Raw genomic sequence first — 25,700 nt, 5'->3', positions numbered from 1 at the left:
CACATGACAAATGCTACTTCTGTCTGTGCCCTAGATGATATAGTCCATGAATCGTGAGCAAAACTATGGCAACCTACATACCCGACTTACCTTGTAGGGCTCCAAACCTGCCAGCAAACTTCAGAAAAGCTAATGCTGAGGGAGGAATTCTGAGGGGTTCCAAGGAATAAGCAGAGGCCACAGTAGAAGTAGGGTTTTGTTTGCCAAATATGCCTCTTTTCAGGCAATGGAAAGTTTGTTGCTTCACTCTCCTGAAGTAATAACTGCTGCATGTGGCTATACGTAAGAGTTTTCTACTTGAACTTGGGTTTAAAGGCAGGGAAAACCTGAATTTAATCCTTTTAAAAGTGCTTGGCAACCAAACACTAGCTTTGCAAAAGTCAACGACTTAGGTATCCAAATATAGAGTTTGGAGCCTAATTTAGGCAACAACTTTTGAAATTTTGACTTCTGTATATTTTTTTCATAAAGGAAAAATGTCAGCACAACTTCTTTCCTTGTAGATAACTGGACTGGTAATTCCAGAGGCAGTATTGTTCTGATATTCCCTTACTTCCAGTTTCCTATATCAAAACATATCTGTATCAGGCACATACACAAGTCTATCCAGATGCTGAATCAGGTTGAAGACAGATTTTTGAAGCAGTCTAGGCTGAGTTTACTTCATAATTATAGGAAACTCTTTTGAAGGTTGCATTTGAAGTTTCCATTTTGTGGGGTATAATCCAATGCTAGTGTAATGGAATTCTTCTCTGAATGCTAAATTCTAAAATAATACCGAGACTGAGACCGCAAGCACTTAACTTAGAGTGGCAAATTTTCCCTATAAATTTTGAAGTTTTCAAAACATGGTACTTGATATAAGAAGGGAAGCACTGTGCATCAAAGAAATAGCAACAACTGTAGAAAATTAAAATACTTTGATTTTCCTCTTTTATTTGGAATAGTAAAGCAAAACAGCACCTATGTTGATAGGTCCCTGGTTTGAATCACCTTGGAAAGATGTCATAAATATAGTAAGGGTAATTGTAGGTGGACAGTGTCTGAGATTTTCTAGATTATCAAATCTTGACTAAAGCCACCCCAGACATCCTACAGGTAAAGTGTAAGACGATTAAATTTGTGAGCAGATTAGGCTTGGGCAGCAGGTAATGGAGTCTGCTCTTCCACATTAAACCTTCTTAGGATGATGATTATATTGCTTTTCTGAACAGTCATCTGAAAAGAATGAATAATTAATATTCACGTACATTTTTAGATTATTCAGAAAAATATTGATAATTTATTAAAGCTTTGTTGGGTTTTATTAAAAGTGCTAAACGTTTATAAATATGAAGTATTAATGTACCTATATTTAAAATAATTCAGTTATTGGAGAATGACTGACATTAGTAATCACAAACCTTTTATTAAAAGCAACTTACTCTACATTTATGTTTTGATATAATATCTCCCAAATAGTTTACCTCACCTTGGTTTATTGTGCTGATGAAGTAGTCTTCATCCTTGTAGTGCTTATAATTAAAATAGTATTTCATCATTTTTGCTTGTCTGCATGATGATTGTTAAACATGCATTTTTTTTATTTTTTTTTTTAAGTTGGGCATTCTTTAACAAACGTTTTCTTTTTGCACTTTCACTTTGATATACCAAAAAAACAAACCTAGTAGAATTAGTTTGGCTGTATCCTCAAGCCATGAGACTATTACCTTTAAGGGTGAAGAATGTATGGAGATGTGGGCTTGTTGAAAGCCTAGGAAACATTTATCGACAGATAGTAATTGATGTTCAGTTATAAAAGTACCGGATTAGTTTAAAAACTAAAAGCAGGTTTGGTACCTCAATGAGACTACTAACTTTAAGAGATTTACAAACCTTGCCATTTCTGTAGCCTAATAGTTCTGTCTTTGACTTGGCACTATTAGAGCAATCAAGAATATCAATGAAACTTGCTGTTGACTGTTCTTACTTGGTGCTCCAAGTATGCCTGTGGGTGAAAAGATGCGATGTAAAAGAAATGGCATGCCTACCATTCAGTCAGTAATCTATGTCCTGCCTGCTTAAAGTGTTTATTCAAACAGTGTGAATCAGATACATTTTGAATGACCTTGAATTTCTTTCTCCTGCAATCTCAAAGGTCTCTCTCAATACAGAAGACAAATTTCCCAGTAGAAATTTAATGCTTTCTATAGGCTTAGAAATAGCGATCTACTCAAATCATGCTGGAAGCATGGTATGCAGCAGCCCTGCTTCTTGCTTCTGTCTCACAGCCGATCAAGAGCCACAGCTTTAAGTATGCCACAGTTTTTGCCTCCCACCACTGATTGGGAGAGAGGCCCTGGGGCCCTGCTGCTTGCCACTGCAGGGGGATTCTGTTCCTTGTCCCCTTTGCCTAGCCATGCAGGGACCCTCATCTCCTCCCTGGGAGCAGATGTGTACGGAGTCTACCAGACTGCCCAGCAAGGGGCCCCTGGGATGCCAATGGAATGTAAACTAACTTGAATTGCAATGGAATCTGGTACAGACATTTGATAAAGAACTGTAACCTAAAGCACTTTAGCCTGATAACGCATCCATTCAAGGTTAATGTAGAGCAGGACCTGCCATTTTTTAAAGTTCTCAATGAGCCATGAATATCTGTTTAGTTACAGCTGTAGAGCACTTTCTGTGCACTTAAGTATTACATCTGTACCTAGCCTATCACTTAAGTCATTCTCTACTAAACCCATTGTCACAACCCAAGGGTGTGATTTTTGTTTTGCGAGTGCTTCGGCACTGCTAAATTGTTCCCGCTAAATTGCAGCTTCTTTGCACGGTGGAGTTTTCTGCTGCAGAGGAGAACCCCAGTGCAGAAGAATTCCCGCCACCAGTAGCTTTCTTTGCAGGGTACATTTCTTTGTTGCAGCACAGAAATGCACATTGCAAGGAGTTCCCGCCATTCGTATTCAAATTTGTGCCCCACCATTGGCGAGTTCTAAATTATTCCTACGTGGCGGCTAGCGACTGGCTTGCTAGCCGTATAAGAGGCTCGAGTGGTTTCCACTCAAGTTGGAGGACTCCACAACCATCTGGAGAGAGAAAAAGAGCAAGAGGAGGGCTTCACATTTCGTGAAGCACTCTAAGCGCTGTGGAGCCTATTGGACCCAGCATATTCAAAGAAGGCAACAGGGGTCTGATCAGCCTCTAGCCTCTCCCCGTCGCCGAGCGCAATCCTCGACGTATCCCACTTCCCTGCGCACAAGTTCCACGGAGCCTAGCAAACTTCGTGTAAGTCTATTCAGAGCTCTTTGCTTCGAGTACTTTCTTCGGTTGGTGCGACGGGCTCGCGGTTTAGAGCCTCCAACCGGATGGGCTAGAAGAATGTTCACGGGAAGGAACTCTAGTCCACCTCTCTTCTTTTCTATCTGTAACTGCAACTCAAGCAAGTTTTCCTGCCTGCACCGCGACCATCTTCGGTGTAAGTAAACAATCTTAAACAACCATTAAGCGTCCGTGCCTAATTCTAGTGTGTCGCCTGCTTTCTCCAACCCAGCGTGTCTGGGCTGCTGGCCACAGCCCGTGCGGTGCGAAAAAAGGGCCCGGATCGCTCCCAGCTCACACACCTGTCTGATGACTTAGCTTCTGCAAGTCTGTTGATACAACACTACAGACATTAGAACTTCTACTTCAGACTGAATTTGTACAGGTTAGATTACTAAAATATGCTTTAGTTTGGTGCATGTGTTTTGAGATGGTGAAAGAAGACACAAATCCTTCCTCCTGCCCAGCAAATGAATGGTTTTTTTTATTTGTTTTTTTTTTTTTCAGAGCATATCAATATTTATCTTCCTGTCAGAGCTAACCCAGCCTAGACAAGATAGTAGAGCTTTCATAAAGTGTCACCACTATGCTGTTTCATAGCTTACATGGTAACTGATACATTCTCACAGCCAGTCTTTGAACCTGTTGAACTTCCTAGTATCCATATTACTGTTATAGCTGAGCATAGGACACGCCCTTGACTAAATCTGCATCTTAATTTAAGTGGTCTAGTGACTGTTCTAGCCTTGGACAAACGTGCCCCTCCCCCCTCCCCCCATCCCACTGCATCTGCCAAACAGAAGACAATGAGTCTTTTTACTTTTCCAGTAACAGAAAGACATAACCAGGCTAGTCCAGTATTAGACTCTCATAAGTGTCAATGACTTCCAGGACTTCCTGGGGGGAAGAAAGCTGTCAGCCTTTTAAGGCTAAATGTGATAATGAATCATTTGGATACAGCGGTCTACTATATTAATATGGATGCACTCAGACAGAAGACAGTAATTACAAGGGAAAAGACTATCAGTAGGAACTCTGAACATGGGTGGTACAAAGCACACAGAACTCATTTAAGCACCAGACGTTCATGATTGTCTCTGGTACTTCAGTGACTATAACCAAAAGATCTTCCTTTTTCCTCACAACAGTTTTTTCAGAATTTGGACTGGAGAAAAATATTAGTGAACCATCTAATACATATAGGCTAACTTTGAGAGTACTAACTCCTTTCAGTCTGCAATTGGGCAAACACCACAGATATCCAGATACGACAGTGATAAATTAAACTGACCTGTATGGTATGTGATTATCACTAGTGTAATTTGTCCAGTACATGAGAGAGAGTAAGTGCTGGTATTAGAAAGCAAAATCTGCCAATCACTTTGAAAGACATTTTGTAGCAATCCCCATTACTCAAAATACCAATGGTGCAAATCAATAATGTTACAAATTATTAGTTTATATCTATTTTTCTTTTAATTATTTACAGAAATGCAAGATAACACCTGGATCCAAAAAGCTTCCAATTAATGTTATTGAGACTATTAGTATTTTTTTTTTTTTTTTTTTTTTTTTTTTTTTTTTTTTTTGCAAACATCTTGTACTCCAAACATTTAAGATTCAAAACCCTGTATATGGGGCAGATGCATTGATCTTGGTAGTACACAAGAGACTAATATCCATGTTCTTCTTGTTACATCTATTAGCAAGCTCTGGAACTGCCTGTCATTTAAAGGCTACTTGTAAGACGGCTGAACTTGGATGACTTGTATTAAGATGGAAACATTCAATAAAGTGGTGATGGATAGCTATAGCTCCCATTGCCGCTTATTCACTGTACTCAGACTAGAAGGGAACTCAGAGTGTTTTTTGTTTAAATGCCTACAATATGCATATAACACCGTCACAGATTGTTACTCCTTTAGCCAGGCCCAGGAGCTAGCTTTTTTCCCCTTTCCTACCTCAAACCAAACAGATTAACAAGATAATCAACAAAACTCCCCCCTGCCTCACCCTATCCATGGGAAGGGCTTCACCACAACCTGAAAAGAAAAGGTAGTGTTGAAGCATTCTTTCCTCCCCAGCATTATCTCTGTGGGAGCTTTTAACTTCTTCCAGAGCCAGCCAGTCATTCCCATCAGCTGGCCCAGTGCTCCTAGGCAGGCATGCTATTACCCTCTAACCCCCTGCAGCTGAAACACACACCTTGTCACACACCCATTATCTTAGTTTTATCTACTGCTGAGTAATATGCCCACTAAACCACTGCTTCAAATATCTAAGCTCTTAGATATTTGAAGCAGTGGGTCAAGGCAAACTCTGAAAAGAAAGAGGCAATGCTGTCAAGGACTGGAAATCCCAGCCATACCTATTACTGTGGACATCTTTTGTTGAGTCATCAAGGTGGTGCATACTGTATAGCCTCTTTGCAATATGGTTGAACCATTAATTTCCAAGCCAGGTGCAAGGGTACCCTAAAGTGCCACCAGATCCTTTGAAGGGTGTGATGTGGTGTGAAGAGATAAGCAAATAAGCACAGTCTTAAGTGCCCAACCTGCTCAGCCTGTCTGCAAGGAGGTTAGTTTTGTAAAAACATAAATTAGGTTTTGAACCTGTATGCCACTTAATTCACAGAAGTTGCGGAGGGGTGCCTCCAGTCCAAAAACGTTGAGAAGATTGGGTTGGATTAATGGTTATTTTTTAATATAGATGAGCAACAGCGACCAGGAACACACACTTTCATCTGTGACGACACAAAAGCAGATGCGATTGGCAACGTAAGGAAAAATTAGGTACGTGAATGTTTAATGTATGCAGGTGCTTTGCATCTTACAGGTAAACAAACAAAAAGAATCAATCCCAAAAACATTATGACATTGTGGCACATGGCAGTTACGTAGTAGGCAGGGGAAGATAATTAGCCATGTTAATCAAGTCAGGCAGAAGGCAAGGTAGATTTGCACCTTATAGACTAATTACAATCAGAAATGCATAGCACAAGTCAGTGGTTTTCAACTTTTTTGGGGGACTTGAGGCAACCCTCATTGGTTGGGACCTACCTAAATTGTAATAAATTCACAGTGCAGCAACACCTTTAATCTTGCTCTTTTTGCTGCATGTCCTCTACTGCTGAATGGCCAAGAGGCAATTGATGCTGCAGTTTTTGCCTCTCAGTGAGGGGAAGTGCATGGCAAAAAGCGAGATTAAAGGTGCTGCTTGTGCTTTGATTTAGATCAGTCCCTAATCACTGGCCTTGAGGCACCTTCCATAACTTGAGGGGCACCGAGTTTAAAAGAGTAACAACACAGCACCATGCTTACCTCCTTGCAGAGGGGCTGGGCAGTGGGGGAGTGGGAATCACTCAAGCAGGGACAAGCCTGAGCCTGTATTTATCTACCTATTTTATGTCCTCATACCTCATGGCACCCTTCAAAGGATCTGGTGGCACCCTAGGGTGCTCTGCCACCCTGGTTGGGGAATCACTGACATAAGTTTTCCTAAGTAACAGGCTGACTTAATTTGATGGAGCAAACCAGTTGCTCAGGAAAGCTTATCCTAGACATCTGGATTCAGTTAGTCTATGAGGATATTAACAACCTTTTACAGAAGCAGGATGTAGGCTGCTGCGCTCCCCTCCCCTTGCATGTGGCAGGTGAGGGTGTTATGTCTGGTGTTGTATCAGGGTTGACTGTACTTTTACAAAGAGTCCAGATTAGATTATGGCCTGGGCAACTGGTGCCTCCCAAGTCTGGGGAACACCTACAGAAGCTCCTGGCAGAATCAGCAACGGAGACAGCCCAGTCAGGGGGGGCACATGCCCCCTCTACCAGTCACCTATGGCTTTGCACAGGATGGTTTAGGACTGAGATGTGAGCCTGCCAGGTTGGACTAGCTGATCTCTGAGGTCTCTTCCAGCCATGATGCTGAAGTTGGTTCCTTATTCCCGGTTCCTTTTTCAAAGCTAATCTAGACCCAATAAAAACTTGTTATTAATGAATTCCACATCCTAAAGAAAGAGAATTTAATTAGCTATGCATATGTACTAATTAATATGTAAAATAATATTCCACATCAAGTACAGAGCCTTAAATGAAGGTCAGATTAGGATGAGATTATGGGGCAAAATACTTCTTGGGCCACCCCAAATTTCATGGCGATGCCACTGGGGAACTGTCCCAAAGAACCCAGACCACAGTCTCGCCTGGCCCAAAGTACGGTTTGGCTGTGCCAGGCTGCTGACTAACAGCCCCCGTGCCAACTGTACCAAATATAATTGCTTGAAGAAGGAACTAGCTTCCAGGATGGGATTATGGCTAGAAATTCTCCTTGGGCCACCCCTCAGAATACCTCTGTGCCACTGGGGGACTGTCCTGGACATCTGTGACCAGAGAATTCTCCAGCACAAACTGCGTTTAGGTCGTGCCAGGCTGAAAACAGACAACTGAATAAGGAACTGGATTTTGGACTGGGATTATACCAAAAAATTCTTCTTGGGCCACCCCAAACCAGGTCTCTGTGCCACCAGGAGACACTTAGACGTCCCTGGACCAGAGATTTGATCAGCTCAAATTGCAGTTTGGCCGTGCCAGGGTGCCAGCTAACAGTACCCCAGCCACTGTGCTAAATATATGGAACCGAATAAGTAACTGGATTATGGGCTAGGATTATACCCAGAAATCCTCCTTAGGCCACCTAAAACCACACCTTTGTGGCACCAGGGGACTCTCCTGGATGTCTCTGACCAGAGATATGCCTGGCTCAAAACACAGTTTGGCCGTAACAGCCTGCCAACAGATAGTACTCAAGCCACTGTACTAAGTATATGGATCTGAATAAGGAACTGGATTTTGGGCTGGGATTACAACCAGAAGTCTTCCTTGGGCCACCTGATGCCATGCCTCTGTGGCACTGGAGGGCTGTCCTGGACATCTCTGAGCAGAGACTTGCCCGGCCCAAAGCACGGTTTGGCCATGCCAGGCTGTCAACAGACACCACCCACCAGACACTGTGCTAAGTATCTGGAACCAAATAAGGAACTGGATTTTGGGCTGGTATTATGACCAGAAATCCTTCTTGGGCCACCCTGGAACACATCTGTGCCACCAGGGGACACTCCTAGACATCTCTGACCAGAGACTTGCCCAAAAGCCAATGTCTTATTCAAACCAATGCATTTTGTACAGTGGGAATGCGGGGTTGTCAATTGGCAGCCTGGCACCACCAAGCTGCGCTTTGGGCCAGGCAAGGTTCTAGTAGAAGTGTCCAGGAGAGTGGCCCTCAACATTAGCTTTTCTGAAGTTTGCTGGCAGGTTTGGAGCCCTACAAGGTAAGTCGGGTATGTAGGTTGCCATAGTTTTGCTCACGATTCATGGACTATATCATCTAGGGCACAGACAGAAGTAGCATTTGTCATGTGAACGACCTCTGTAGCTGTGCTGTGACACACGTGCCTGGCTGCAGAGCGCTTTTAAAATGGCCAATTGCACAACAAATTAAACCTTATCAAATGAGGGATCAGATGAAGGCACTGCACTTTGGAGTGCCTTAGGGGACTTGTGTTGCCTAGACTTAATCTGCTGCATGATGACCAGGGCTGGGCTGATGCAGCCCTGCCCCACGCCCGGGGTGGTTTGGAGGAAGGGAGACAGAGAGGAGGGAGAGCAAACTGCAGGCTGGGGTTTGCCCAGCCTGAGAGGGTGGGTTGATTGGAGCCCCCCTGCCTCACAGCCCCTCCAGCCCCTCTCTCTAGCTCAGACCAGGCAAACCCCAGCCTGCAGCTCATTCCCCTGACCTCTTCCCAACCCCACCCCTTCCTGCAGACAGCACTGAAGGGAGGGGAAGGGGGGGGGGCCCTCCTCCATTATAGGCAGGCTCAATGCCCTTCCCCCCAACCCAACAGGTGAATGTTGACTTTTTGTATATCAAAGTCCATTTACTTTCACCTAGTTACCCTTGTTCTGAGCCCAATAACTTGTGTTTGGTATATCATAGAGTAGACCCTACAGCTTTGTGGGCGAGGACTGCTGGAACATTGAGAGGATCTATAGGGGGATTTGATCCATGTAGATGGGAAGTAATTCAAGGGAGCAGAGTTTTAGTGGTATAAGAGGAATCTGTAGTTGTGCTAGGAAGTACCATGCAGATATGGGAGAAAGGGTTGAAAGGCAGAGCTTTCTCCTCCAAGCTGCTCAGCCCCTCTCCCTAATTGTCCATTGCTCAGCTGATTGGGTGGCTGGGCAGGTTGTTCCTAGACAGCTCATGGAGAATCCCAGCCAGACACCTTTAGTGCTCTCTCTCCCCCTCCTCCCAACACTTTAAATTATGAATCTATTCTGATTTGGCAGTAGGCTGCTGTGGTCTTTGTTTCTTTAGGTTAGGGCTCTACTCCTCAAAGTAACTTTGCATACCAAACTCCACCCTGACCAATATATGGCAGAGATGGACTGGAAAGACAGATTTGTAACTAAAGTAGTTGAAAGTGGGGAAATTGCCAGAGAAGGTATCCCAACCACAGCACATGGGTGCTTCTCTTTTGAAATTAAGCATTTCTGGTGCATTGATGACTGTATATTAAAAATAAAATGACAGCTGGTCTAAGAGACAGAGATCCATTTGCATCTAGAATGAGGTACTTGGAGGAGGTATTCTTCCACCCTCCTGAACTGGCTAAACTGTTGTGATTGTTTGCAATTTTTGTTTTAATTTTTCCAGTCTGAATAAAATAAAAGAGAATCTATGGAAAGCCACTGGACTGAAAAATGCTATATCTGATAACTGTATTTTCTGTAAACAGATTATCTATACAAGATATCCTGACTTTTCACCAGCATTTCCAGGTGGATATTCTGTTTGCACACCTAGATTTTGATTAATTTATTACATTTTGAAATCAACCTGACATGCTCATTTTACAGCCATGTTCATGCAAATTGCTAGTATTCAGAAACTGTTCACAAAAGCCCAGCGTAGCACATCAGAAATGGGAAAGATGAGCGGCATTTGATTTATATATTTAAAGTTCAGAAAGAGATGCAATATATTTTTCTGGCTGAAAGTAGGGTGGTTTGTAGAATATGGCTGTAAACTTAACCATTTTATTCACCAGATTATGTTGACAACTATTGGAAGACGAAGTGGTTGAGCCCTGAAAACCCTAATTTATATGAATTGTATATTCTGACAGTCAGAGTAGAAAATAACATCTTTCTCCTCTTTTTCTTTGTACTCTGTGACTGCTATACACTTGCAACTATGCTTAGAATGACAAAGCTATGAGTCAAGACAATCTGACAAGTGAATGTAATAAACAGTTCTATCGTGTGCGATGTTTTCAACGGAATAATTTAAAAAAAATCTTGTTAACTAGCCCTCGAGTGACTGTACTAAATTCTTTGTCAGGGTTCTTTATAACAGTTCTCCAGTAGCATTGCCACAAAATTTGGGGTGACCTGACAAGTATTTTTCCTCATCATCCCATCCTAATCTGATCCTAATTTAGGACTCTGTACTTGATGTGGAATATTATTTTACATATTAATTAGTACAGATGCATGGCTAATAAAATTCTCTTTCTTTAGGATGTGGAATTCATTAATAACAAGTTTTTATTGTGTTTAGCTTTTAAAAAGGAACCGGGAATAAGGAACCAACTTCAGCCTCATCTTCCAGCCTGACCTCTCCAAATTCTTCGTGAAAGGCTCTGTTTGGCTTAATGGCCCGAGTTATGTGGCTAAGGACCATCAGAGGAAGGTCCTGGGGGGGTTCTCGGTTTCATAAGACATTTCTAGTCCGGCAACGAGTGACATCCGCCTGCGCCCCAGACCGTTTGTCTGTGCCACGGGTTTTCCCGAGGGGGCCAAAAGGCCCGAGGCCCGCCTGCCTCACACGGGCGCGGGATAAACGCCCTAGCCGAAGACCCTTCATGTTTTCCTGCCGCTCGGGCAGGGCAACGCTGGGCCCGAGAGGGCGCGGGCCGGGCCCCTGCAGGGCGCGAGCCAGACGCACGGCGTCGCCCTCCCGCCGAGGCCTGAGCGCAGCTCCCTGCCCGGGCGGGCAGGCTACGACGAGGAGGAGGAGTGGCGGCGGCGGCAGCACCCGGAGCCAGGGGCCGGAATCGTTTCCTGGGGTGAGCGCGGCGGCGCGGGGAGCGTTTCCGGCCGCGGGGGCATCCCGCAGCTGATCGCGGCCAAGGCGCAGCGCAGGGAGCGGAGCGGAGCGGAGCAGCGCCCGGTGAGTGCGGCGGGCTGGGCTGGGCTGGGCCGGGCCTGGGCAGGCGGACACCGCTGTTCCTACCAGCAGCCGCCGCTGTATCCGCACCAGCTCAGTGCCTGTGCCCGTGCGTGCGTGCGTGTGCGGCGGCAGCCCTGCCCTGCCCTGCCCTGCAGCAGCTCCCTGGCGCGGCCAGGGTGGCGGCGGCGGCAGCAGCCGCAGCCTCCGGGCGCGCGGGTGCGTGTGGGCAGCGGGCTGACAAGCGCGGTCGCGGGGGGCATAAGGCCGGGGCCAGGCGGCAGCGCCAAAGCCCGCACCCGGCCCCTGTGGGTGCGCGCGGCGCAGCAGCGGATCGGGCTCGCGGGAAACGCCCCTTCCCCGCGCGGATCAGCCGGAGCCGGGGCTGCCCAGCCCCGTGCCCGAGGGAGGCAAGGAGCCCCCCCACAGAGTCGTGTCCCCGCTGGAAATGTCTTGAGGCGGCCGGAGTATTTCTAGTCAGCAAAGGACACTTCCGGTGGGGGGTGTTTGTCCGCCGGGGGGGGCCCCCCCAGTGGAAGCTGGATAGAAACCAGCTGCAGAGTTGTTACTGGTTTCCAAGCACTAACTTCACAGCGGGCTGGCTCTTTTTGTAGCTGGATAACTGTTTTTATCCTGTGTCAGGACTTTGGTCCTGTGGTGGATCTAAATTTCGTGTGTGCTTCGCCAGTTACCTGTGTGGCAATGACTTTGTACCTGCGGCTGCTCTGAATTTATCCCACGGTTCTCCAGTTAATGACAGATACGTAACATGTAGCAGGGGCTTATGCCATCTTTGAAATGTCACTGTCTCAGCAAGCGTGGTCGGGGCAGGGGCCGCAAATCAGATTGAGGGTTTTTTAGTGTTGGAGCAACATTCTTGGCTGATCATGGCTACAGTGGTGAGAGGCAGGGGTTTGGGGTTTTTTTGTTGGGGAGGGATGCTCTCTTACTGGACCAGCTGCATTGTTAAGATGTAGTTAGACAAGCTTTCAAATAAGTACTCTTTCCGTTAGGATATTTCTAATTTGAAACATGGTCTGAACCATTCCAATCAGAAGCAAATGTGGCGTTTGTTTCATTTGGAAAAAGCCAAGTGTAGAAAGGGTATGAATGTTAAGAGATACAGTCTGCCATTTTTCTTTGCAAAGTATCTATTTGGGATGAAGGTGGTGATAATTATAACCATCTCTCTTGATTCTCCCATTGTTCCACAGAACTGGACTTGTTAGTGAAGTAGTCAGTGTTATTTCGTTGGTCCTGAGCCAACTTGATAGGTAAAATACTTTGCACTTTGCCGTTCTTTTGCATTCATGTTATGGGTTTTTTTTATATTGCTATCTCTGTTGTTGCCCTTAATTGTGTTCAACATGGTTGTGGGCCTAGAATTTAAGTAAACGTTAGCATGTAAACTTGTTTAGAAAGTAATGGGATTTTGTGCTGGCATTAGCTTTTAAAATATAAATAAAATCGTATGCCAGTGGATAGGAAGAGGTAAAATTAGATTAAAAACAAAAAGGGTGGTTTGAATGCAGAATTAAAGAAATTGTTTTACTGATGCTAAACTGGGCTTTCTATGTTCAGTACTTCAATTATGGGAACTGGTTTGGTCCTTGGTTATGAAGCTTAACGCTCACTGAAGTCAGCAGAAATTAGTCAGGGTCTCTGAACACTGGCTAGCTTCTAGCTATTACTTGATAGGGAGGGCTGAAATAAATGTAACTGATTTGCACTGTGTACTTTAGACTGAGAACTGAAATAAGTGCAATGTGTCTGGACTTAAGAGCTCACTAATCACCCTTGCTAATCTTCCCTTCATCAGGGTGTGTGCCACGTTAACACACAATTAACATGCCAAAATGGCCATCTCCTACATTCTCAGAAAATAGCCCTGCACTGAGCACTCATACTTCTAAGACATTTCACAGAAAAAGTAGCTAACATGCTATAAAGTAAATGAGGATTCATCAGCCTTCCTTACTGATTACATTATCTGTAAATTCACACAATTCTACATTTATCTTTAAATAGAAAACTTGTCTCCAGAATGAGAATCCAGGTCCTTGAGTCGATAACAGTTAGATCAGTGATTCTCAACCAGGGTCTCACCAGCTCCTTTCAAGGGTGCCTTGAAGTATAAGGAGATAAATAGATAATCTAAACAGATAAGTAGGCCCCTCACAGACCTGGCTAATTCACCACCCCAATGCCCAGCTCTTCTGCAAGGAGGTAAGCACTGTAATATATAAAAAAAAAAAAAAAAAAAAAAATTATCAAGGCTCACATATGCGAGAGCCCGGCAGGACAAATTATGCTGAGGGGAAACCAGCACGGGTTTGTGGCAGGCAGATCATGCCTGACCAATCTAGTCTCTTTTTATGGCCAGGTTACGAAATGCCTGGACACAGGAGGAGGGGTGGATGTCGTATACTTAGACTTCAGGAAGGCCTTCGATACGGTATCCCACCCCATACTGGTGAACAAGTTAAGAGGCTGTGACTTGGATGACTACACAGTTCAGTGGGTGGCGAATTGGCTGGAGGGTCGCACCCAGAGAGTCGTGGTAGATGGGTCGGTTTCGACCTGGAAGGGTGTGGGCAGTGGGGTCCCGCAGGGCTCGGTCCTTGGACCGATACTCTTTAACGTCTTCATCAGTGACTTGGACGAGGGAGTGAAATGTACTCTGTCCAAGTTTGCAGATGACACAAAGCTATGGGGAGAAGTGGACACGCCAGAGGGCAGGGAACAGCTGCAGGCAGACCTGGATAGGTTGGACAAGTGGGCAGAAAACAACAGAATGCAGTTCAACAAGGAGAAATGCAAAGTGCTGCACCTAGGGAGGAAAAATGTCCAGCATACCTACTGCCTAGGGAATGACCTGCTGGGTGGCACGGAAGTGAAAAGGGATCTTGGAGTCCTAGTAGACTCCAAGATGAACATGAGTCGGCAGTGTGACGAAGCCATCAGAAAAGCCAATGGCACTTTATCGTGCATCAGCAGATGCATGACGAATAGGTCCAAGGAGGTGATACTTCCCCTCTATCAGGCGCTGGTCAGACCGCAGTTGGAGTACTGCATGCAATTCTGGGTGCCACAATTCAAGAGGGATGTGGATAACCTGGAGAGGGTCCAGAGAAGGGCCACTCGTATGGTTAAGGGCCTGCAGACCGAGCCCTACAAGGAGAGACTAGAGAAACTGGACCTTTTCAGCCTCCACAAGAGAAGGTTGAGAGGCGACCTTGTGGCTGCCTATAAGTTCATCACGGGGGCACAGAAGGGAATTGTTGAGTATTTATTCACCAAGGCGCCCCCGGGGGTTACAAGAAATAATGGCCACAAGCTACGGGAGAGCAGATTTAGATTGGACATTCGGAGGAACTTCTTCACAGTTCAAGTGGCCAAGGTCTGGAACGGGCTCCCAAGGGAGGTGGTGCTCTCCCCTACCCTGGGGGTCTTCAAGAGGAGGTTAGATAACCATCTAGCTGGGGTCATCTAGACCCAGCACTCTTTCCTGCCTATGCAGGGGGTCGGACTCGATGATCTATTGAGGTCCCTTCCGACCCTAACATCTATGAATCATCTATAAATCTGTAAATGAGTTTTTGAAATTTGGTGCTGCTCAATTCACAAAAGTTATATACGGGTGCCTCAAGTCCAGTGAGCAGTGGCTTGTGTCCAAACAGGTTGAGAGCCACTGACTTAGACCTTGTGCATCATGTATAGTGTTAGTAGTCTGAATGGTGTAATACCTACATATGAAATAACTTTCAGTATGAATTCCTGTAATGCTATAGGAACCCAAAGCCTAGATGAGGATAAATCACTTTTAGTTGCTGTTGGCAGTATATGTCCTTTAGTTCTGTATCAACATGTGTTATTGATTAATTCTAGATCTGGTACTGTCATCACCTTATGCTTTAGTTACTCTGCTTTTTTTTTAAATGCCTCAGAATTACAATGTCATGCTATAACTATTTTCTATATAATTAACTCGGGAAATCTTCACGGTAAGGGTGGCCAAAATTTGGAATGGGATTCCAAGGGAGGTGGTGTTCTCCACTACCTTGGTGGTCTTTAAGAGACAGCTGGATAGGCATGCTTTCCTGCTTATGCAGGGGGTTGAACTCAATGATCTGTTGAGGTTCCTTCCGACTCTAGCATCTATGAAAAACTCAGTCTATTTAAAATTATTCGTGTTTGAACATTTAAGATGCTATTGTGATCCTTTTAAAATGGTCTTGTGGCAGAATTGCAGTTCTAACTTCCTTACGTGGAAGAAAGCAAGCTACAGTAAATGAAATAAAGCATATATTTTACATTTGGAACGAATTAGATTTGTTTGGGTTTTTTTGACAATTAGGTGAATTTGAGGTTTAGAATTTTCAAGTAAAATAATAGTATTAATATGACTTTTGGAGTGTGTATGACACCTGACTTGGTTGCAAGGATGGAAAGAATTCTCAGTAAAACAATATAAGCATATAGACATTAGACATTAGGCCTGGAAGGGACCTTGGGACATCATCAAGTCCACCCCCCTGCCCCAAGGGTAGGAAGTGTGCTAGGGTCAAAGGATCCCAGCAAGATAAGTGTCCAAATGCCTCTTAAGAGTCCAGGGAGTCCATATGTGCTGTTCTGTCCAAGAAATAGATCGTAATAGTACGGATAGGATCTCCCACTGGACAGGATATAGAACTTGGAAGTAGGATATGTGGATTCTTTTCTCAGATTTATGATGGACTAGATGAGAAATCAGTGAAGGCAAGATAAGGATGGAATGTGGTCTGATTTTGTACGGAGCTTACTGTCATTACAGTGAAGGGGAAATATGCTTCCCTGGGAGTATAAATTAGGACCCAGAGTAGCTTGCGGCAGTATTTGAGTTTCAGAGTAGCAATATAGGAAGACCAGAAGGAGGGAATTTCAGTACTTGAGAGAGTACATGATTTAGGGTTTCAGGAAAGGCAGGGTCCTGGTAAAAATGATTTGTGGTAGTTAATTGGTAGAAGGTAATAATAAGTCACAGATGCTTCAGTTGTACATCACCACTGTCTGTCAAACAATAGCATAACAGGGGGCTGCAAGCAGGGTATCTACCTTGGGTTCCAACTTGGAGGTGGCCCCTGGATGGCTCCTTCCTTTGGAAGTCTGCCGTGCTGGAAGAAGCTGCCTGGCCAAGGAGCTGGGCAAGAACAGCTCTATACCACCTGGTTGTAAGAGCCAGGTATGGGGACACAGTAGCAGCATCTGGAGTCTTTGAATCCCCAGGACAGGTTAAAGTGACTGCCTTCTTCACCCACTCTCTACCTCTCTGACACTTGGGACCACTGCTCTTCCTGTGGGCTCTGGGGAGTTTTACACAAGGTATAAAACTTGGTACTTATACCTCTGCCCTTAAATAAAGATTCATGATGAATTTGAGTCTTCTGGACCTTAAACATATTTTAAGGTTTGCATTAGGAACATGAAATACCAATGCTTTCACAAAATAAACCATACAGTATCTGTGTCTATTAACAGGAGAACTCTACATGGAGTAGTATAAACTGGAAGCTCATCAGTTGGAACCTTTGAGAAGAACATGGCTATGATTGGTAGCTTACAGTAATCCTGTGATTGACTGTGTGGTACAGCTATGAAAGAGGTTAATGAAATATTAGAACTGCATTTTTTCAATATATTTCTGGCAGAGACAGGGAAGTATTAATGCCATTGTACAAGGTGTTAGAAATTTCTCATCTTGGATACCATGTACAGTTGTGATCAGACACCAGTTCAGAGTGGAACAGGTGTAGGTAGAAAAGGGCTAGTTAGATGATCAGGGGAATGGGAAACCTTTTATACAAGAGAGGGCTAAAAGAGCTTGGTTTATTTAGTCTGCTAAAAGGAAGGTTGAGAGGGGATAAGATTGCTGCCTGTAAATGCATCAGGAGGTAAACAGGGACAGTGTTGGCACAAGAATAAAATAGGTATAAACTAGCATTAAATATATTTTGGCTGAGAATTAGAAGCAAATTTATAACCATTACAAGAGTGATGTCCTGGAACGACCTTCTAGTAAGAGTAGTGAGTGCCAAAACGCTACTTCTGTTCTGGAGCTTTATCACTTTATGAAAGAGAAGCATGAGACTGTACTTGATGACCTAATTATTCTTCACAGTCCTTTGGTTTTGTGTCTATTAAATAGTTAGTTACTTGAATACCATTTTTCTGTGTTAATGTTGTCTTAACAGCTTTAGTAGCAAGCCCAGCAGGCTGCTTAGAAATGACATAAGACCAACATTTATAAATGTTTAATTACAGCTTTTCATTGGTAGAACTATTTAAGTTATGTAGTGGGCTTACTAGCCATTTTCTGAGAATATCTTACAAGTTGGACTGTTAGCTCTAAAATACATAGGAATTGAGTTGCAGGAATATTTTAATAGTATGGATTTTTTTAAAGTCATTGCGTGCAAACAGTTGATTTGGAATTTTGTGTGCCACAACAACTTATTAAATTGACTTATTAATAAACTAGGAAAATTATTTCCAAATTCACTTAAATTATTTTCTAAATCTCTGGAAAAAGAAACCCATTATAGAAATAGTGTTTGCCCTATAACTGAAACAGTGAAAAGGTTATTATATTATTAGGATGCAACAAGGATACTAGTAAATTAATAAAAACGAGGTTAGAAATAATACAGTTTGAGTTGTACATGGAATTTTTTAATACCTGTAATTCAGAACCAATATGATAAGCTATATAGAATGCTCATGCATCTGAGACTGTGGGTAGATCCGACTGAAGTCATTGCAACTGCAGAGGTGCAGAAGACTCCCTTACAAATCAGACTGTACACTCTGGACCGTCACAGTAACAGAATTGATGCTGAATCACTATCACTACTGCCTGCAGTCCTGTGGGCTGTTCTAGGAGTCCTTGGAGCTCTCCTTCATTTTCAGGATTGTAGAAGGTTATACCCCCTTTAGTTTGAGATCTCAGCTGCCATTGCTCCAAGTTGTATTTTACTGGTATGTGATTCTTAGGTAATTGTCAAAACATGTCTATTTTCAGGTTTCCATTAAAAATCTTGCAGGCTTCTTTGATCTAAACATGTGATATTTGTTTGGGTACTTGGTCAGTAGTGAAAGCTGCTGCCTGTAAACAAGCCATAAATCTATGGGCAGGAATATTTAAAAGTTTTAATTATTTTAAAGTAGCTTAAATGCTAATAAGGATGATTAAAGGGACATAGACTACTCCTTATGTGGGTTCCTATGCCTGAGGTTTGAAAAACGTATACATTTCCCATAACTGAGGCAGGTAAAAAGATGTATGATATAGTCTACCTTGGAGGATTTCTTTATGAACTTAAATTATTAACTTCAATTTTAGCATATTATAATGTTTGATAATTTCTAGTGATTAAAAATGTTCTTTTGTTTCTTCTAAAATAGCAGAGGATCCTTAGTGTAGGCAACATCTGTAATTGTTTTGAGTCTGTCTTAGAGCTATACCTGCTGCTGTAAATTGTCCCCTGAGTTTTACGTAAATCTTCACTGTCACTTTTTTCTTTTGTCTTCTCTACTATATGGTGCTTGAGACACCTCCCAGCCAACAAGTATCAGTTGCCCATGGGAAAATGCTGTTTGGAAACCCTAGATGGATATTACTGTGATGTGCTTTTGACCAGTTTACCAGTTTATTTTAAAATGCAGGTATTGCAGATACAAAAAGGAACCTTGCTCAATCCTTTATTGCATATTTAAAATGAAACATATCTTTAAAAACTACTCAGTGGTTTTGATACTGTCACTTTAAGTTGTGTGGTTCATGGTGGATTTTATTCAGTGAAGAGTAATTTTCCATATGCTTGCTACTAGTTATGGTCTTGCTTTTTTGTATTCAGCATAATTGTGGTCTGTAAATGAGCACATTTAACTTCCAAAGGGAGAAAAATTGACAGACTCTTAAATGTTTTGTAAATGTATTAATCCAAAATGTTTTAATTTGTTTTAACAGCAAAAAATAATTCCTTATGTTATTACATATTTTGATAATGGTATCTATCTGCAAAGGCATATTATTGCTTTGGAACATGCATTACAGAGAATGCATTCTATATAATCATCAGTAGTCATTAAATTACAATAATTTGGTGTGACTAATACTGGCATGAATTAGCTAAACTTTAATCTGTAACCCCTCACATATAATTTCTTAAATGATGGCAGAGGGAGATGCTACATAGAGTACTAAATGGCCAGCTGTTTAATTTAGAAACTTAGAAACTTGACAATAAGCCATTCTGTGTTTTGAATGGATAATTTTTTTATTAAAAGGATAACAGTAGTTATGGCAATGACTTGTTACACAACATGTTTTGTACATGATGATAATCCTTCTCGTAAACAGGTTCTTAAAGGAAAGATTCTTAGCAAGGTACTGTATGTAACTTAGAAACTGCCTGTGAATTGTGAGTCGTACTGGGGCTGGCAGGTACACAGAAAGACGAGTTGGTATGGATGGGTAGAAAGGTAGGCATGTAGTTGCTTTGGAAATTAAATGCTTACCTGATTAAATTGGGATTTAAGCACAGCATAATGGAAAATGGACTTAATTAGGTTATTTGAATCAGTAAGCACAAATGCAAGACAATTGAATTGCCATTCTGGACCTTGCAAAGGAGAATTTAGCAGCAGATCTGAAAGCATGAGCCAGTAGGGCCTGAGCCAAAGCCCAATGGAAAAACTTCAGTCAGGCCCATGGAGAAAAATGCAATATGGATAAAACTGAAATGTGGTTGGTTGTCAGAAGTGAGGTATTTAATAATAAAGAGTATTAAACCTTATATAATTAAGTTATCTCAGATGTCTCCTGTGTTCTTTAGAAAAAGTAGGAAGCCAAGGATCTATAGTGTGGTTGTAAAACCTTTGGCTCCAATGAGCTTACAATGTTTATTTAGACTGTGCACATGAAGAAAGACTGAAGGACAGGATGTAGTAGAAAGCAAGTGAGCAAACAATGAAGATTTAGTTTTGTTAATAATTTCTATTCTTTGTAATCCAGCCTAATAGTTGCTTGAGGGAAGGAAATGTATTAGTAAAACAGACCACAGAAAAACAAAATAGTGTTTCCAAAGCAAAATGAGTAGAACTAACAATATGTGCTAACTTTGCTCCTCGCTCTTTAATGTGTTTTTTACATTGCATCATTCACACACAGCTTGTCTGTTATACAGTAAAAATAGAAAAATCCTCAGGCAAGAGATCCTAGCCAAGGTTTTGAAAAAAAACCATCCTTATTTAGTTGACTAATTTGAAATGTTTGTATAAGAAAAATGTGGTCAGTGTGTTTTTAGTTGCCTGAAAAGAACTGTGTGTCAGAAGAGGGCATGAAACATTAAGATGAAAATAACTAGCAGGAAAAAGCAGAAAGGTGGGAGATTGGGGTATCACAAGCAAATTTCTTGTGTCCCACAATTCAGAGTTGCCTCAAATATTCTAAGCCTAGACCGCCTATCAGGTTTCACTTCTTTTGTTTAATCCTTTCTTGTTTTTTCTTGCCTCATATATATATATGCAGGCCTACCATAGAATCTACTGCAAGTCTAAATAAATAAATATATATTTTCAAAATCTAAAAAGCTGTCTCGATATAGATCTCTCTCTCTCTCTCTCTCGATATATAATTACTTGCAGTAGATTTTTATTGTAGACTCTGAAATACAGGGGCACAGACAAAGAGATGTGTCCCCTGCAGGAGAAAAAATTGTGCGTGGAAGGAATGTTGAACTGTTTTATTGTATCTGGAGAGTAAAGGATGGCCTGAAGAAAGAAAGGGTCTGTCCAGAACCTGGGTGTGGGGTTGTCCTTCCTAGAGTGGGCTGTGGAAATAGAGCACTAGTTTGTCTTTACTCCAGGAAGGTCTGATAGCTTACTCTTGTTGGGTTATCTCTTCATATTTTTTAAGATGTTATTATACCAGAAGTGAGGGTCCTGTGCTACAGTAATAGAATAACTGATGATGGGATGACAGTATGGCCAACTTCAAAGGAAAAAGCCCCCACCTTTCCCAGCGTATGTACAATAGTCAATAGAATGCCTATTTATGTAAGATCCATCCATTCTTATCTTCTTTCTTGCTGCAGGCCTCCCTTCTTCACCTTACTATATAGATCTTTGTTCGGCACACTTTATCATATATTAAGAAAATAAATTCACAATGTGGCTCAAGAACTTTGCCCTTTTGCCAATCACAAATGTGATTACCCATTACTGATTGCCTGGGCTGCATTGGGAACCCTGTTCTCATGGAAACGTGCTGAAGTGATGGAGATTGATGTAATTAAAGAATCTGCTGGTGATGAGTGAGCAAGACAGCAGGTTCAAGGCCTGAGGCAGCTTCTTTTGGAAAAAGCATGCTTAACTGTATATATGTGTAATCCCACTCTGTGAGTTAGGAAAGCCGTTTGAATACTGTAAAACCTTTGACAAAAGGTTTTACAATATTATAGTAGGTCTCAAATTAGGCTTCTAGTAGGTGTCAAATGAAGCCTCTATTGAAATAGTTTAAGGGCAATCAAGTTCATTCTAAATGAGCTCAGCAGCTTTGTACTATCATGATTAGATGGCTTCCAGTACCAAGGGTAATTTCAGTATTTTTATGCTGTACTGCAGTGTAAAGTGTGGCCACAGCCAGTGTTTGGAGGAATCAGGGGTTAAGAATGTAATATTTTTCCAAAGCGAACAATCTTGTATTTAAAAAGAAGGTAACCAGGCTGGCTAACTAGTCCTGTTAATCCTTCTGGACTCAGAGGTGAGAGTTGGTGAGAAATTATTCAGTAGAATCATGACAGTTTTCATGACAAAGAGTTCCCTAATCTTGCTTGACCTGAGACCCAGAAATCCTTGTGCTCTATGCTCAGATAACAGGGTTATTAAAATGTAAAAGTTGTCCACTGGTTGCTGATTACTGAAGGCCAGTAATTGGCTGCTACTTATGTATCTATAATAGATGAGTGAAGGAATGGAAAGAAAAATAAAACAATGGGGACTTCATCCTCTGTTGCCTTGCACCCTGTGTAATCATTTAAATTGGGTGTTGACAATCTCCTTCCAGCCTGAGCTAGAAGTTGTGACCTGGCTGCAGATTTCTGGCCTCTCTGCAGCAAGGATTAGCCCAGATATGATGCAGCAGAAGGCTCCACAGCAGAGGGGAATGCTGCCTAGGGGATGGGTGGCATGGCACATCTCCATGCCACTAATTCCCCTGTTCTGTATCAGACCTCCGCAGGCTGGATGCAGCCTGAGGGCTGTAGGTTGCTGACCTCTGATCTAAATCAGTGCAAAAGTAGTGGAAAGTGTGTGTAAAACACTCCCAAATTAAAATGGTAGCATTTGAGCTAAATTTTACAGTGGTGCATTTGTTGAATTATGTTGAAATCTGGCACCAGCAGGCTTGGAAGGCAACAGAGAAGACAGACCTCTGACGTGGCAGCCTGAACTCAGGCGGGTTGTTGGGAGAAGCCAGCTTAATTTTCCCTTGATTTTTGTTGCCACCATCTCCTACAGAGAGATGGTTAACTGAACTTGGACAGTTGTTAATTATTTCATTAATATTATGCAACCACCTAGTAGTCCCCATCGTAAATGAGAACCCACTCTGGTGTTTGGTGTTTTTAGTGCAGGACAGATGCATGAGAGAGGGCATGTTTCTGCCACGGAGCTTAGAGCTAGGGTACCAGACCTGTCAGGGTGCTTACAGTGTCAGAAAAGATGGGAATTGCTGCATAGGCTGCAGGTGTTATCTTCGCAGAGCTCATTGAGTGAGACTTCTGTGGGTATAGAAAGACCATTGTTTTGGCTAGGCCTAGGGTGCCTGGCAGATGATGTGAGAGCATCAGGGTCATATATGTACGTATTTTGAATGCTTGGCACATGCCAGCCCAGTGTGAAGAAACATTTTTTTTTTTCTTTTAAGAGGAAATGTAGAGGGAAATCTGGAAAAGGTAGGGTAAGGTCAGGGATATTTCCTTTCACTCCTTTTTTAAAGAGGCCAGTTGAACTACATATTTATTCAAAAGGTAGTTATTTAAGAGCAAAGTAAAAAAGAAAAAAAATGAGTTCCTGAATATCATAAGAAATTAGTAGGTAAAATGCCAGTAGAGATAATTGTGGGACAAGAAACATCATGGACAAGAGAACAGGAACCTGTGCAAGAATGCTCGAGGGACAAGTAATTCCTTTCTGTCAACATATTTCCAGAAGAAGAAGGTAACATTCTAGAGATGGACTGGAAATGTAGCAATGTAGGAAAGTGAAATGTTAAGTCTTTACCATTTATTTACCCCAGCAGGAAATAAAATTATTAACAGTAAACATATGCTAGGAGACTCATATTCCATTACTGGCTAGGAGGTAACAAGGAAAACTGCATGGCCCTTGAAGATGTGCACAAAGGACTGGAGCAGCAGAGGACCAGAAGGTAACTAATATATAGTTCTCATCATTAAAAAAGGAACAGGGTGGATTCAGTTAACTGTAGACTTTAAATCTAATGTTTTTTACAGAGAGTTTGATAAAGAGATTAAAAACAGACATGCGTAATGTAATAGTGTAGTTAAGAGTATGGAGCTTGGCTTTATTAAAAAAAAATCATGGCTGCTGTATCCATCCAAAAGTTCTACCTTTTAAGTCCAGACTATTTAAATGACTATGACTGTGGACAGAATTTGGCTCATTAGTTTGGCCCTTTTTTATTTCTTTGACGTTGATAGAAAAAGATAGAGCAATAAACACAATTTGTGTGGTCTGCAAGAAAAAAATATTGTGCTCTGCAACAACAGGTTACTTTGCAAAGTCAAATGTGTTATACAAAGAGAGAAATATTAAAAATGAAATATGAACAGATAGGCAAGGACGTAAATATGAAGGGAAGTATTAAGAGGACGTTATTAATATATGGGGGGATGGAAATTGTATTTTTGGGGAATGAATTTTGATTACTTTTAGATTACAGTAATAGTGAAATATGTACCGCTGAAATGCAAAAGAAGTGGGAAACATTAAAAAATCCCCTGCATTCTTGCTACTTAAGTATGCATATAAAAAGATCACATACAATAGTGGGGGACAAACATTTTTTGGCAGACATACCATAAGGTAAGCTTTGAACCCTCCCTGAGTACAACTCTGATCCCCTTCTCCTGCCCAATCTTGTGCTTTGCTTTCTGTTCCCAGTCCTATCTGCTGCCATGTTTCCAGCTCCTTTCCCAATCAGCTGTGTGCCATACACAGAGGCTGCCTGTGCCATTTGTGGCATTTGTGCTGTGGGTTGGTCATCCCCAACTTATAGTATGGAAAATAAGCTCTCATTCTTAAAGAAATATGGAATCTCTTCCTGTTTTTAAGATATGAGAATTATTGCATATAACAATAAAAATGGTTGATGCTGAACACAGAGGCCCCAAATGCATTTGAAAATAAGGGTGCTTGTGCATGTGATGGGGATGTTTAGTCTTCAGGTTTTTTCTATCCCCTGTAAATTGAAACAGTGGGGTATAGAATAAAAACCTGAGGACTTAAACCATTTAAATTTTTCCATCACATTATGGCGAGGGGGCGGTCCTTTTTGTCAGAGCTGGAACCTATTTGTGGCAAGGGGGTGAGTTGCTGGCAGGTCAAGTGGTCCCCGCCCTGCGGGGGGCCCCAGTCCTTTCCTCTTTGGTGGCGGTGCCCCTGGGGCAACCCAGGTGGGCTACTAGTGGGTTGGGTGCTGTCCCAGCTTGGAGGAAGCACCCAGCCCAACCAACTCTTCCCTGACTGGGGGCAGCACCTGGCCTGCTAGCAGCCCTCCTGGGCAGCCCCAGGGGTGCTGCTTCATAGATTTCATAGACATTTGGGTTTGAAGGGACCCCGGAGGATCATCGAGTCCAGCCCCCTGCCCCAGGGGCAGGAAGTCGGCTGGGGTCATAGGGTCCCAGCAAGAGAATTGTGCAGGTCGGCCTGACGGCAAGGAGGGTAGCAGCCCGGTCTGCTGGCAAGGAGGGTGGCAGAAGGGCAGCTGGGTGTGCTGGTGGCTGAAGAAGGTGGCAGGGGTGGTGCACAGGGTATGGGGATCCCCAGGAAGGCTGGTAGCTGCCCTAGCTTGGAGGCACCTTTGCGGGCCGGGAGTGGTCCAAGGCCCTCGG

The 25,700-nt window shown here is 42.8% G+C and overlaps 1 protein-coding gene across 8 annotated transcripts in view; it reads left to right on the top strand.

Annotated features, from left to right (window-relative positions):
* Positions 1-25,700, top strand: part of APBB2 (amyloid beta precursor protein binding family B member 2) — a 393,847-nt gene that overhangs the window by 7,018 nt on the left and 361,129 nt on the right. For 5 of the 8 annotated variants that reach the window (XM_059721650.1, XM_059721652.1, XM_059721657.1 and 2 more), the window contains exon 1: positions 11,369-11,529. The exons of 1 other annotated variant lie outside the window; for it this stretch is intronic. The gene's annotated coding sequence lies outside the window, so the exon portion shown is untranslated. Of the gene's footprint in view, positions 1-11,362; positions 11,530-25,700 lie in introns of those variants that run through there. 2 more of the 8 variants (XM_059721653.1, XM_059721656.1) reach the window with 2 other exon arrangements.

The sequence above is a fragment of the Alligator mississippiensis genome, chromosome 2 (assembly GCF_030867095.1).
Source record: "Alligator mississippiensis isolate rAllMis1 chromosome 2, rAllMis1, whole genome shotgun sequence".
NCBI classification, from domain to species: domain Eukaryota; kingdom Metazoa; phylum Chordata; order Crocodylia; family Alligatoridae; genus Alligator; species Alligator mississippiensis.
Note: the sequence above shows the minus strand (reverse complement) of the source record. Positions and strands in the feature narration are given on the sequence as shown.